Raw genomic sequence first — 14,587 nt, 5'->3', positions numbered from 1 at the left:
ATGCAGCTAATGCCCCCCCCCCCCCCTTAGTGCATGCTATCAAAAATGAAAAACTCATATCATTGATTATTTACATCGCTCTGCTCGGCTAGCTCGGCCGACGCTTCCAACGCGTTAGCCAACCTTCAATTCCAAATAGTAAAGATATTTAACAAATAGAGGCATATTAAAAAACCTAAAACTATAAACAAAAAAAAAAGAAATAAACGCAGATAAAATTACTTAAGCTTGAAATGTTTGCTGTAATTCTTTGTTTTATGATATCAGCTCACGTCAAGCTTCGCCCATTGGCTAACCATATACCTTGGACTAACTACGTAAAAAAAAAACAGGTCCCGCGAAGCGGGGTTGGGTTAACCGTGGTTAAGTTCGGTAACCTCGGTTAAGCATAACCGTGGTTAAGCCAGCCCTGTAAAGAGGGTATAACTTCACGACTGCAAACTAGATGCCTCCGTAGTATGCCACACTACCGTGTCGGAGGGTCGGAGGTGCCGAGTTCGTCCCGACCGCTGGCGACAGCGTTTCGGTGGATCCGTAGGGAGAGGCGTCGTGGTCTCCATGGGGCGCATGAGCGAGGCTACTGCGCGCCCAGTGCCGCGCAATGACAACCACTCAAATTATTAGGCAGCCTGATGACTTGGCCTAGAATTGAACCCCCTGTGCTTTAGGCTTTGACAAATGATATACTATATAAGTTCACACATTTTGACTTGTTGAAGCTGCTACTAACAAGCATGCATTTGGAACAGTTCCTCTATGCAAATAAAGTCAGATTGTTACATCTACAATGCATAATACTACTTTGCAGAAGTGGAAACTGAGATACACATTGCCCGGTTATGAACAATTGCCTACCAGTGGGGGTTGTCTTTGATGCGAACGAATGCCGAAGATGTCTTGACGCTGCCTTCAGCATTCAATGGCCGACAGCCCTGCTCAGGAATCTGCCCCCTGAAAGCTGTGCACACATAACAGTCATCAAATTCTTGAGTAAAAATTAGACATTGTAAGTTTAAATGACACTGTTGCGACTGTGAGCATACAATATACATTTGTCTCTTCACACTTCTGCTTCTTCTCAAGTAGAGGTGTCACACTTGACCTCTTTTTAAGCAAATGAAAATGTAAATTTTCGCACAGGCAAACGTAAAATAGCAAAATCTTCACATGGGTGCGCATGAAAAGTTATAAAAGTTAAACTTTGGCTTCAATTCTGTACATATCATACGTATTAATCTTAGCCATTCTGTGCACTCCAGTAAAACTTTATGTGCTGCAAGTGTTTGGAAAATAATCTGCTTTGGCAGCGTATTGCAGTCGCCTGAATTATATGTGAATATGATTGTGGCATGTGCATGGTCTATCAGCATTACCATGTGAGTAGATTACGAGGGAGACCTGCAACTATATTTTTTTCCAAATACATAGTTACATAAACCTTTGCAGTCAATAGTAAATGCATTTATCATTCCTGCACCATCATCTGCCTACTAAACAACGTTTTGCTCCCATATACACCTAGAAACCATCGAAATGCACTGCCTGAGCAGTGCTTCACTGTAGTGGCTCAGATCCTATAGTCACTAAGCATCATGGTGGACCTCAGTAGTATCAAATGATATGAAGAAAACAGATCCTAAATATATTTAATATATATGCACACAACACTAAGGTTAACTGAACGGGCAAATATAGTTCTATACTGTTTCATGAGACACGGAGCACATAGCTTACCACACATTACGAGTGAACCATGCTTAAGTTTCCCCTACTACTTTCGATTATGGCTGCCACCACTTTGTACTTCAATGTTGGCAGCAAAAGGTGGATTCGTTTGTTTATCCTTTCTAGCAAATGCTCAAGTGTTTTGCACATATGATGTAGCCAGAAGAGCAAATGGTTGCCAGCGGATCCACTCTTGTGAATGAGATGAAAAGGGAGGGTTGCTGAGGAGCAAATTGTTTGGAAAGCCATTTGCACGTTCTGTAGTGACAACTTTTGCTTACTAAAATATAGGGCAAGCTCGATCCCTCATTTGTAATTTGTTTTCATCTGAACTTAAGGTTTCACAACATGTCTTAAGTTATATATAAGAAGGAAGAACACAAACTATAATGCACCAGTCGTACCATTTCATGAAGCTGGTGACTTTATTCCTGTTTTGAGGAGCTGGTGGCAAAAGAAGGAAGGCAGAGCAGTAGGCTTGAGCTTCTTTATGCCATGCTTCTGTAGGATCAGAAGATCAAATTGAATTATTATAAAATGGTCCTGGAAAATTAAGCAAACACTTGGTTTTTCCCAGATAGGTAACTGTGCTGTTATCTGTTTTGATTTGGCTTGGCTTGGCTGGCAGCTGCGACTGCGATAGTGGATCTGTGGCGCAAGTGTATAAAAGCGGAGTGCGATAATAAACGGGGGTCATTTTCGTTGCTTGGGAGCGCGGTGTCTGGACTGCTTTCTCGGGCAGCGTTCCGGCGCGGGTGCAGCGGCGCCCCCCCCCCCCCCCCCCTGCCTGGGCTAACACGACATGGTGTCAGAAGTGGCCGTCGACGACATGATGTCAGATGGTCAAGAATCTTCCCACTGAGCCAGGCACCTTCCATCCACGATGTCGAAGACGCCTTCAATGCGGCTGCATGGACTGCAGCAACCGCCACCGCTGGACTTTGACCGCACGTCAGAGTGGCCGGCGTGGATCGAACATTTCGACGACTTTCGATATGCAACGGGACTCAACGAATGCTCCGGGGAGGCTCAGATACGAACGCTGTTGTAGACAATGGGGAGGCAAGCTCGTGACATATTCAGGACGTTTTCACTATCTGACGAAGACGCCAAGAACTATGAAACCGTAAAGAAAAAGTTCGACGGGCACTTTGTAAAAGAGAGGAACATCGTGTACGAAAGCGCCTGTTTTCACAGACGCGTACAAATGCCAGGAGAGTCGGTAGACCAGTTCGTCACGGCGCTACACGGCTTGGCGGAACGTTGCGACTACGGTGAACTAAAAGAACGGATGATCCGAGACAGACTGGTTGTCGGGCTCCGCGACGCAAAGCTCTCGGAAGCTTTGCAAATGGATTCTCAGCTCACGCTGGCTTCGGCGCTGTCGAAGGCTCGCTTAAAGGAAAGCGTCCAACAGCAGCAAAGTACTCTACGAGGACAACACAGCCATCAGTCATCGGAAATTCGTGACCAGGACCCCAATGTGGACGCGGTGGTTCAACAGAGGCACAAGGGACGTCTGCATGGGCAACGAACGCCGGAGGTGCGGTGTCCTTTCTGCAGTGGCGACGCCCACCCCAGGACAATGTGCCCAGCCAGAGCTGCCAAGTGTCTCCACTGTGGCAAGAAGGGACATTTCGCAAAGGCCTGCTTGAAGAAAGCAACGGCTTCCGCTCAACGAAAGGTACGCGTTTCAGCGGTCAACCAGGAAACTGGAGAGACTTTCGTGGGATCAATATAGATGCATGCAGAAAAGCGCGATTTGTTCAGGTGCGCATAAATTATGTGCCCATTTTTGCAAAGGTTGACTCAGGTGCTGAAGTGTCAGTATTACCATCAACGTTTCCGGGATTACCGTCCCGACTGGTAAAAACCGATGAAATCTTGCAAGGTGCAGGAGGCAGTAAGCTTAACGTACTAGGCAAATTCGTAGCAGAGATCGCATGGAAAGAGAAAACAGTGTATCAAACATGCTACGTTGTCAGTCCGTTACGCGACGTCCTTCTAGGATTACCTGCACTTGAGGTCTCGGGTATCGTGAAATTTGCAGACGCGATCGAGTCGGGAAACCTGCAGTACGAGACGCGTTTTCCAGAAATGTTCCGCGGTCTAGGTACTATGCCAGGGCAGTACACCATCAGGCTACAAGCTGGCGCTATCCACCGAATGGTGCGCCGGAATAGTTCCGGTAGTGAAGCCCTCAGGAGACCTGAGAGTTTGCGTAGACCTCACTAAATTGAACAAATGCGTAGTTCGAGAGCGATTTACGTTACCAACTGTGGATCAAGCTCTAGGGTCACTGTCGGGAGCGAAATGGTTTTCAAAGCTCGATGCCAACTCAGGCTTCCACCAGGTGCGACTCAGTAAAGACTCGGAAGAGCTAACCACGTTCTTAACACCCTTCGGTAGATACTGTTTCACGCGACTACCATTTGGAATTACCTCCGCTCCGGAGTACTTCCAAAAGAGAATGTCTGAGATACTAGGTGGCCTGCCGGGGGTCGTTAATCTCATGGACGATGTCCTAGTGTTTGGCGAAAGCAAAGCTCAACACGATGAGCGCTTAAGTAACGTGATCACACGCCTAGCAAGGGCAAATGTGACATTAAACAAAGAGAAATGCTTATTCGGGGTTAGGCAAGTGCGTTTTTTGGGTCACATTCTGAATGAGGAAGGTATTCATCCTGATCCAGCGAAAGTCAGTGCTATAAAAGATTTGAGAGCACCGAGAAACGTTACTGAGCTTAGAAGCATTTTGGGCATGGCGAATCATTTGGGCCGCTTCCTGCCACATTTAGCCCAAGTGACTGCTCCCATGCGTGTTCTTTTGCACAAGGATAGGGACTGGGTCTGGGACAGCAATCAGGAAAAAGCGTTCCAAGAACTCAAAGAGCTCATTTGTTCAGCGCAATGCATCGCTTTGTACGACGCTTCGCTACAAACCACTCTTTCAGCTGACGCATCGTCTTTCGGTCCGGGAGCAGTTTTGTTTCAAAAGCAAAAGGACGGGCAACGTAGACCAGTTGCATTCGCTTCTCGTTCGCTCACCAAAACCGAGCAACGGTACTCCCAGATCGAAAAGGAAGCGCTGGCGTTGACGTGGGCAGCGGAAAGGTTTGATGAGTATATACGTGGTCTGGAAGTTGTTTTTGAAACTGACCACAAGCCCTTGGTGTCGCTGTTGGGTCACATGGCAATCGACGCTATGCCGCCAAGAATTCAACGTTTTCGTCTGCGCCTGATGCGATACAGTTTTTCTGTATTATATGTACCAGACAAATCGCTAACCACTTCTGATACTCTTTCACGTTCGCCGTTAGCTCGTACGAAAGTGGAAAGCGGTTTAACTGTCTCAGAGGTAACCGCTTACTCGAAAGCTTGTTTACTGGGTTTAGAAACAGGCGACGATTTCTTGGAAAGAGTAATAGAAGGTCAAGCAAAAGACGAAGTGTGTCGAAGCTTGCGCACAGTGTGCAAAAAAGGGTGGCCCAGGAAACAAAATGTCCCATGTTATCTTCTGCCATACTGGCAGGAACGTGCATGCATTACATTGGTGAACGGGTTTCTGCTCAAAGGTATGAGGCTTATCATTCCTCAGACCCTTCGCAAGGAAGCGCTAAGCAAACTGCATGACGGTCACCAAGGCATCTCGCGATGCCGCAGTGTGGCTAAAGGTTCTGTCTGGTGGCCGGGACTTAGCACTGAGATAGCATCATTCGTGAAACAGTGCAGCGTTTGCGCGATGCATGCGCCAGAACAGATCGAACTGATGATTGCATCGCCAACGCTCTCTTTTCCTTGGGAGAGAGTAGGGATCGATCTGTTTCAAATTCAGGTACGGCAATATCTTGTCGTAGTAGACTATCTTTCGCGATACCCAGAGATCGCCATTCTTCCGTCAACAAAGTCTGTTACCGTGATAAGCCGAATGAAAAGCATTTTTGCGAGACATGGCATTCCCGAGTGTGTGGTGACCGACAATGGTCCCCAATTTGTCAGTGCCGAGTTCGAGAAATTTGCAAAACTGTATGGCTTCCGTCATGTCGCCTCGAGTCCGAGGCACCCCCAGGGAAACGGGGAAGTCGAACGTATGGTAAAGACTGTTAAGAATCTCATTCTAAAATCGGACGACCCTTACTTAGCCTTGCTGGCTTATAGGGCCACGCCTGGTGTTTTGAACGTCAGCCCAGCGGAGATACTGATGGGTAGAAGGCTTAGGACGAGAGTCCCAATGCTGCCTTCGCACCGCAATCCGGGACAATGCTGGCTGCAAGAAGCGGCAGCCAAGGACCGTGAAGTCAGAAAGGAGCAAAGCCGCCACTTCGACCAACGTCACTGGTCTAAAAATCTCCCAAAGCTGGAAGCAGGTGATGTGGTGTGGGTGACTGATCTCCGTACCAAAGGTACAGTGCTCGGAGCAGCACCACAGCCGCGTTCATACCGTGTTCAAATGGAAAACGGGTTTGAAGTCCGTCGAAACAGGAGAATGCTTAACCGTCTCCCAAAAGACCGGGTAGATAGCGGGAACTACGAGTCTCCGGATAGTCAGGAACAGCCCAGCAGGGCCGGATTGGTAACTGGAGTAGACAACCAATTTGACGAAGCTCCGGAAGCTTTGGTGCCTCTAACTCAGACGGAGACTGACGGTGGCAATTTTCAAGTTGTAACTACGACCAGATTTGGCAGAGTTGTTCGCAAACCCATAAGGCTGGGCGTGGACGACTGATGCTTGGAGTGACTGTGTTCTGTCTTGTTTTCTTGGGTGTGTTCCAATGTTATTTTGAAGTGTATGCATGTAAAGTTAACAGTGCTTGAAAAGGGGGATGTGCTGTTATCATCTGTTTTGGTTTGGCTTGGCTTGGCTTGGCTGGCAGCTGAGACTGCGATAGTGGATCTGTGGCGCAAGTGTATAAAAGCGGAGTGCGATAATAAACGGGGGTCATTTTCGTCGCTTGGGAGCGCGGTGTCTGGACTGCTTTCTCGGCGTTCCGGCGCGGGTGCAGCGGCGCCCCCCCCCCCCCCCCCCCCCCCCTGGGCTAACACGACAGTAACAGGTGAATGCACAGTTCGAAAACAAGTCAACAGAACCGCCAGAGTTTGTAACTGCTGCACTGCAGTCCTTTTCAGAGTGCAATTTTCTCATGCACCAAATGAGTGCCAAATAATAGAGGTGACAAATTTTTCACAGGAAAACTGAATTTGTAATTTTGATGAAACAAAAAAAGCAAAATGCATTGCGAAGAGAACTTCAGAGAGAGGGGTTTATACCCCGCTCCTTAATTGCTTTTCTCTACTGCAACTTAAATCCCCTTCTATTGTCAGCAGAAAAAGTCGTGGAGTGGCATTATTGCAATTGCATCTTGCATGCACCAGTGTTATTATATAATCCCTGCCATCCTTTTCTACAGCGTTCAATAATCGCGGAAGTGTGTTACGGAGCATTTGTTGTTCATAGGCTGTGTGGCAGTTTGGAATATTTCATATCGTTCAGGAATTCAAGTTTTGTAAATTGTAATAGGGCATAGTTCTGGATATTCTTTCAATGTCGAACTCTTTCGCTGGATACACAAACGGTACTGCCGGCATAACTTATACTCATGTAAGTTTATGTTTAGCACATTAAGCGATGAAATGATATGAGAAGTTGGTGCTGTCTATTCCACACCTGCAATGATTCGTAATATCTTTTTCTGTAGCCTTTGTAACTGCAGTAGGTTTGTTTTTGTTCAGTTCCCCAAAATAAATGAGAGTAGTTTAGGTAGTAGGAGAGACCATTGTACACCATGAGTTTAACTTTTTTCGGTAGAGTATAGCGGTTGCGATTTAAAATTCCCGTTATGCAACTCAATTTACTTATTAGACTGTTTATATGATCATCCCATTGTAATATTGAAATAAAAGGGTTTTGGAAAGAAATCTTTTTTACCGATGCAATCCAACCAAACTTTGGTTCGCTTCTTATCCTTCTTACTTTGGGGCACGGGCCCCGAAAGGAGCATTTTGCCCAGCCCGAGGCGAGCAACCGTCTTCGCAGCACATCCTCGCCCCCTCCCCACCGACACGCGCAGTGCAGACGAATAATTCACTTTTCTCGAGTAACGGTGCGAACCAAGCCTCGAGGCTTGGTTCGAGCTCTAAACAAATCGCTATGTCTAGCACGTACAGGTCTAGAAACAGCTTACCGCCGTGATGAAATGGTGCTCAAACGCCGGAGTAATTAAGCTGCGCCGGGGCAATAGAGGCAGCTTGGCAAAGCTAGCCGACGCACGGAGCTTCGGGGCATCGTGTTGGCATGGGCACCAGAGCGCACTAGCAGATAAAAAATCGGCGGAAGGCTGAAATCGGAACAAGCCATCTACGAATATGGAAAGAAGGCAGCGGCGTTCCTCAAAGTTCGTACGGAACCTTTCCACGTTACGGCCTGACACCACACTCTTTCACGGGCTCTGTATACGCTACCCATGAGCCAAGAAATCATTTGGCATTGGAATCTTTCCCCGAGAAATATTGCAGCCAAGCGTAAACGTGTAGCATTAGCCAAACAAGAATTTAAAAAACGCGCTCTCAACCGTCGATGCCATCCAGCGGAAAACCGAAGAAACGGTCTGCACCCGCTCGGGCCAAATGAAGTGACGGCAACCCGAGAAAAACGGAAGATCAGAGAGGGCTTTTAAATATTACTGTGCTCTCTGTAGCACTATTGCAAATTTAGATAAGCAGTTAAGGTGGAGGAGACCCACGACTCATAATACTTTAAGCATGCTATTCTCTGCTCACAATGGGTTTCATTTCACGATTGTTGTTTTCTAGAGCACTCGTACTCTTTTCTATGCTCGCTGAGTAGACGTCGCTGAGTTCGACAGTCTGTAAGTTGGTTGCAATCGCATTTATCTTGGGTTGAACTTATATTTGAGGATTAGTGGAGTGATCATCGCGTATTATGGCGCTGTGCGGACGACAATGCCGTCGGGCGTTGATCTCGTCCGCAGTGTGCAATGCCTAATCGAAGTTAGCCCTATTACACGGTAGACCAAATCATGGTTACGTCACTAACCGTGGTTAGGTTATGGCGGTGTCACTTGACGGATGCTGCTCGTCGATACCGGAGTGCGCGTTGCGTATACGAGCGTCTTTATCAACAATGTACTCGTTTGCCCGTATAGAACAGGAGATATCAGAGAGATTTAGCTTACCGGAGACGTACAGACGTAGACGTATCGGACGCCTACTGCGCATGCGTGAAAACTACCGATACGTACAGGCGCTGGAGACGTACTCCGGAGACGTATGCCGCGTGACGTCCAGCTTGCCGTAATCTCGCGAGATCTCACGAGATTTCAGCAGCCAAGCCAAGCGCCGATGGGGTGGTGCTACGAGTGCTTGTAGAGTGCTGCTGTGCGCAACGGGCCACATAGTTCTCCCGTTTTCACATTGGCGTCATCAAATGCTGTAATACCCTTGCCCCGGCCGTGCCAAGAAAACATCATGCGCAAGCGTTTCAGTGCGGCGGACGACCAGCAAGTAGCTCGAGATCGCCACCATCCTGTACACTGTACAGCGCAGGGAGAAGGCGCCGTCGAAAGAAGTTGCAACGATTTCTAGGGATCCGCCGACGGCGAACGAGCGCTCGCTCCGCTGCGCAATAAGGGCGTTCGCAAAGGCCTTTGCAAGCCATCCAGCGTCAGAAAAAAAAAAAAAAAAAAGATTCTGGTAAGTCACTACTCACTACCTTCTCTGTTCAGACGATCGGACTGGACAGCGGACTGTCCGAGCGGAACAATTAGTTATCATATGTGACGAAAACGGCACTTTCGAGTAGCTCGGAATGGCAGTGACTCGGCGCCTGCCGATCGCGTGCGCTCCGAGTAGGAGTGATGGTGGATGATGCTTTCCCACGATACATACGGCCCGCCCGTCTGAACACCGCCTAGTCGATTGCTGGGGAATAGCAGCGCAAAGTAAAAAGCCACTTACGTTGTGCGAATTAGATACCTGATATTTCAGCATTTTTGCTAAGCATGGCTCGAGTTGCATAATATAATACACGTCGTGTAGCTGCTTTTGTTTACATGTGCATGTAAATGTGCACAGCCACCAGGAGCCACAATAAATGAAAATTGTTTGCAAGATGATTTAATTTATCTTCTCAGACAATTGTCTGGCACCATTAACTAACAGCACATGCTGAATGCAGTGCCAAAGCCAAATACTGCAAGAGGTCATTTATTTTATTATTATTTTTTTTTTGCCCCAAGCTTATGAACTTGTGTCCCTGTGTCAGCACGTGAAATGAAGTGCGCCAATATTTTATGCTGTTGGACAAAACATTCAGGCACTGGAAGTCCTATTAGCATTTACAAGTCGCAGAGGCTGAACTGGTTTGCTCATTGTGTTATAAAAACACCTGAAACTTAAAAAAGGATCCTTGTTAAGGACCATTGCATTGAATGAAGGCAACAGTGTCTGCGTCGTGGCACTTTTCTAGTGTCCTGGCGCAACTTTCAGCTGCACAATTACATCCTGTATTATGTTGGCAAGTTAATTACCAATCATCTGTGTCTCATATGGTTATTCCCTTTCAGATGAAAATGAGCCTGCAAGTGCCTGAATGACATGGTGCCCAGAGAGACTCATGATGATGAAAGCAATCATTACAACTCCCAGAATAGTCAGCGACAACACTTCTTATATTACTTTCTTCAATGTTCTTGTTGAACATGTTACAGCTATTTACAAAGCACTGCAATGCTCAGTCTTGATTCTCTTACTGCTGTGTACAAGGTCTAGCCAGAGTGCTAAAGTAAGTTCGTGCATGTTGTTATGCACCGGAAAACAGCCCAAGATCTCATGGCTGCAGAAATAATTATTTCTTTCATTTGTTTGCTTGCTTCCATGGCACAGCCACAAGTCTGCACAGTGTGGAGCCGCTGCTGTCAACACCAAGCCTGCAGTCAGTGCCCCTGAGGGGTGAGGACATATTTACGTTATTTTGAGCAGCACCAATTTGTAAAAAGTTTTATTTATCTCAATGCCTTAGCAACTTACTGTAGTTTAAAACTCAAAACTGCTTAGTACAACTGCACTAGAACCTAGTTGTTAGCTTTTGCATTCATGCCAAATCTATGCACGGACCAGCAGCAGCAACAGTGCATTATACAAAATGCAATGGTCTATGAAAGCAGCGATAAATGAAATAAATTAGTAGGAAAACAAATTATTCACAAATTTTCATGTTCATGGTGCACACTCACGAGACCATCGCAATGCTTTGTGTATTGTTATGCTTGTCTCAGACTGTTTTGAACCTACACTCCATTTGGTGGCATGACTGAGTCTTCGGTTTGAGAGAAGAATGACATTTCGAAGATGAGAGAACAAAAACAATAAAATTTGATTGCACTTCTCCAGACTTATGTACATACTTCAAAGGTCTTAACAGCAAAAGGTCAAAAGCAAGTTCATAGCAATGATAGACTATTGAGCCTCTAGCCCAGGGCCAGTATTTTTTTACTCCACAAGAAGCCTTTAAACAATCAATCCAGCCCTCTCACAGAACTTTGGCCAATAAAACACGGCACATCTCTCTGGGTCAATCAGCCAGTCAATCAAACAGTATTGGTAAGCAATGTTCTTGCAGTCATACCTTGGGAACAGGCGAGGAGACATAGAAACTTCCTTTTTCACTTCGATAGCATTGCAATAGTCGAACAAGGAGTCTGTCTGCCAGAAAAACACAGGGCATGTCTGATGTCACATACAGCGGATCAAAACAGCATCTGTAGAACTCAACTAATGGATCAGTGTAATGGTTTTATGGCCATGTCCCTTCTCCCAAACAGCCACCGTATCTTCCTGTGTGGTGTGCCCTCAGGCACCCCTCTCCAGAATGTATTCATCATCGGGCAAAGCGTGGGAAGTTCCCACATGCTTTTTCTTTTTGCGGCTTCACACTTTTGTGTGATGTTTGCCTGGACGTGTGATGCATTTCCAGCTCTTAGGTCATTGCACCATGACCTAAGAGCATAATGTGCATAATCAATGCAAAAGCTCAGAAGTAATATTTTATAGAGACATTTCTACTGCAATTACCCATTTGGTGAATTTTATTTATCCTCAAGAAAAGGATGGCAAAATTATATTGTTTACTCCACCCTCCACTGTGGTCTTAATGCATTGGTTGATGTGAAAAAATGATTCAATTTGTTTTCAATGTGCATCAGAAGGAGCGTTCACTGACATAAAATAACATCAAATACCATGGAAAATCTTTTGCATATGCCAGCAACAGGCAAGTCCTAGTACAGATTGCTGTTTAATGTGACACTTAGTATTCTCTGCGAGCCTACAATTGTAATGTTCCGGCTCTCATTGCTGACAGCACGATTAAAAAGAAAATTTCTTTCTGGGAAAATAACTAGCGTTGTCTTTGAACAATTTATATTAAGTTTGTTTGATTGAAGCCACAACAATAATGTTAACAGGAAGGCTTTGCTTTGCTTTGTCAACGTGTCTGCATCTGTGCCGGTCATAATAGAACAGTTATCTGCATGTGGTGGTGGCAAAACTAATAAATATCCAACAGGCGCAAGATAGGTGTCAACTTATCTGCAAAGATGTCGGCCTGGAGTCCTTGGACATGGGCGACGTCAGCTAGTCGGATTAGACCTAGCAGAGTTTCAGGGCGTGAGCTCGACAGTAGTTTCCCAAAATTATTTTTTGTCTCTCGATTTATATTTTAGATTTCTGAACACGCCCATATCATATGTACCAGATCCACCCTATATATGTACGACAAATTTAATGGATATGTTGATGTGGGCAATGTCTTTGATGAACACTTTCAACAACAGTGGCCAAAGCAGGCATCCTTGTGAAACACTGTTAGTGACTGTTAGATCGTTCAAATGGTGATTACTCAGGCATGCTATTTGTGTTTATTCTCCTCTCCTTCGGGGCAAGTGCCAAGGGATATACCCTACAACCTGTGTGCAATTCTGTTCACAACTATATAATCACACCAGGTAGATTGCTACAATGAGAATTCACTGCCTTTTCTTTTCCTTTCTTTTTTTTTTTTCATGAAATTCTAGTTTAAGATTCGTAATTATCAAAATACTCAATTGCTTGTCCATGAACCTTTTGTACTTGCTATATACCATGGCCTTTTTACCCGCCGTGGGTATGTGCCATTACCACTAAAGACAGTCATCAATGGGTCTGATACATAGGTCAGGGGTGGAAGCAGGCTCAAGCATTTTGAAGCAGCTTTAGGAGCAGCGAGACAAAAGCTTTGGAGCAGCTTTGGAGCAATGAGACAAGAGTTTTGGAGCATTTGAATTATGTTTTGAAGCAGGTTCCTAAGGTCCAATGCCTCTGATGATTGTAGTAATTGTTTTTCTCTTTCTGACAGAAAAAGATGAGCTCTTCTTTTTTATGCAAGTTCAATGCCTCTCCAACTTCGCACTCATTTCTGACAAGACAACGGCCAACAACTTGGAACAGACTAGCAGCAAACAAAATGCTTGCTGGTGTGCTTTATAACTGAACACCTAGTGTGACCTTGTGACCTAACGCAGTTGCCTATTCTGACCTGACAGATTCAAATGTCGAGTTTACCACTTCAATGCACTCAAGCAATGCCACTAATTTGGAGCTCAGATTAATGGGCATGACATTTCTGCTCTCTATCTTGTGCATATCCCGTTTTGATCCTATGCCTGTGCTGATAAATTCCTGAGCAGTGGTCAGTAGTGCCTTCAGGAAATGTAGATAGCACTGAAGGGTAGCCTTAGCATTTTTACTTCACTACCTCCTTCCAATAGTTTTATCATTTGCTTGAGCAATGCTGGGGCTCATTTTTTAAATCTTGGCAATAGGCCCTGTATGGCTTTCCAACACTCTTGAGACGCTTCCTAGTGAGTGACATCTTTGGTGTACCAACCCATAACGATTCAAGTATGATTTTGTCTGCCGTAGGCCCGACAAGCTTGTTACTGAAAAAAAGGCTCGATAAGTGCCTGCTTGTTCTTAGACCACAACCATTAGAATAACTCATGTGGTTTTTCCAGTCGGACAAGTTTCCTTCCGAACAACTCACAGTAGTTTGCGCCTATCTGCTTCGCTTGCTGCTCTTGCTTCTCCCTCCACCGGCGATTCAAAAAGCTGAGAGGAGGTGCTACGGCACATGCACAGTGCATTTTTTTTGCAATTATCTCCGATCGCCAGTGACTCATATTAAATTTACTTGCAAACAAATATTTATTATGCCACATGCTTCCTCCCCTTACAAAAATTTCGTTTGTATTAAGGCCAGTGCTAGATGCGTTATATCTTTGCCACTGGTGCAAAGACATTGTTTGCGTGTTGCACTAAATTTGATGGTAGAACATTAAAACAGCCAGTTTGGAGCAGTTTTGGAGCAATATTGCATTTTGGAGCAGGATAGAGCAGGAAAAGCAGTTTGGGAGCAGAATGGAGCAAATGGAGCGGCAATTCCACCCCCGATAGGTGCATTCACAAGAGGAGACTGCTGCACTTCTGTGCCATGATATAGGGGTATGCCATATGCCCAGACATTTCATGAATAATCATGTGCGTAGTTATTCACTGCAATACCAGCTGGAGAGCAATATTAAACAACCTCCAGCTTTCTCATAACAGCTTTAATTTTACAGTAATTTCTGTGAACACTGCACCTTTTCATTCCAGGAAGGCAGAAGAATACAACACAGATTTTTTATGCAGCACATGGTGAAGAACACTGCCCCGTGTGAAGATGGACATGTGAAGATCAGCTGGTGAAATCTTGGCAATCAGTTGACAAGATGCTGATTGCGCTGATGAAAGAATGAAAGTTATTTAT

The 14,587-nt window shown here is 45.5% G+C and overlaps 2 long non-coding RNA genes across 4 annotated transcripts in view; one reads left to right on the top strand and one right to left on the bottom strand.

Moving 5' to 3' along the window:
- LOC146187623 (uncharacterized) overlaps positions 1-8,998 on the bottom strand; it is a 62,469-nt gene extending 53,471 nt beyond the window's left edge. Inside the window, exons 1-3 of the long non-coding RNA XR_014707377.1 lie at positions 8,919-8,998; positions 2,130-2,226; positions 856-958 (exon numbers count right to left, since the gene is read on the bottom strand). This is a non-coding gene — a long non-coding RNA (uncharacterized LOC146187623). The remainder of the gene's footprint in view (positions 1-855; positions 959-2,129; positions 2,227-8,918) is intronic.
- Positions 8,999-9,296: 298 nt separating this feature from the next.
- Positions 9,297-14,571, top strand: LOC146187622 (uncharacterized). Of its 3 annotated transcripts, none has more exons than XR_014707376.1 (4): positions 9,297-9,435; positions 10,308-10,393; positions 10,627-10,692; positions 14,434-14,571. It is a non-coding gene; the product is annotated as an uncharacterized LOC146187622 (long non-coding RNA). The 3 variants fall into 3 exon arrangements; XR_014707374.1 differs by having other exon boundaries at positions 14,438-14,570; XR_014707375.1 differs by lacking the exon at positions 9,297-9,435 and having other exon boundaries at positions 9,446-10,393; positions 14,438-14,570.
- The last annotated feature ends 16 nt before the right edge of the window (positions 14,572-14,587 follow it).

Source organism: Amblyomma maculatum, chromosome 5, assembly GCF_055883805.1.
Source record: "Amblyomma maculatum isolate TAMU_Amacu chromosome 5, ASM5588380v1, whole genome shotgun sequence".
Classification (NCBI taxonomy): Eukaryota; Metazoa; Arthropoda; class Arachnida; order Ixodida; family Ixodidae; genus Amblyomma; species Amblyomma maculatum.
This window is presented reverse-complemented; position numbering and strand designations above follow the sequence as displayed.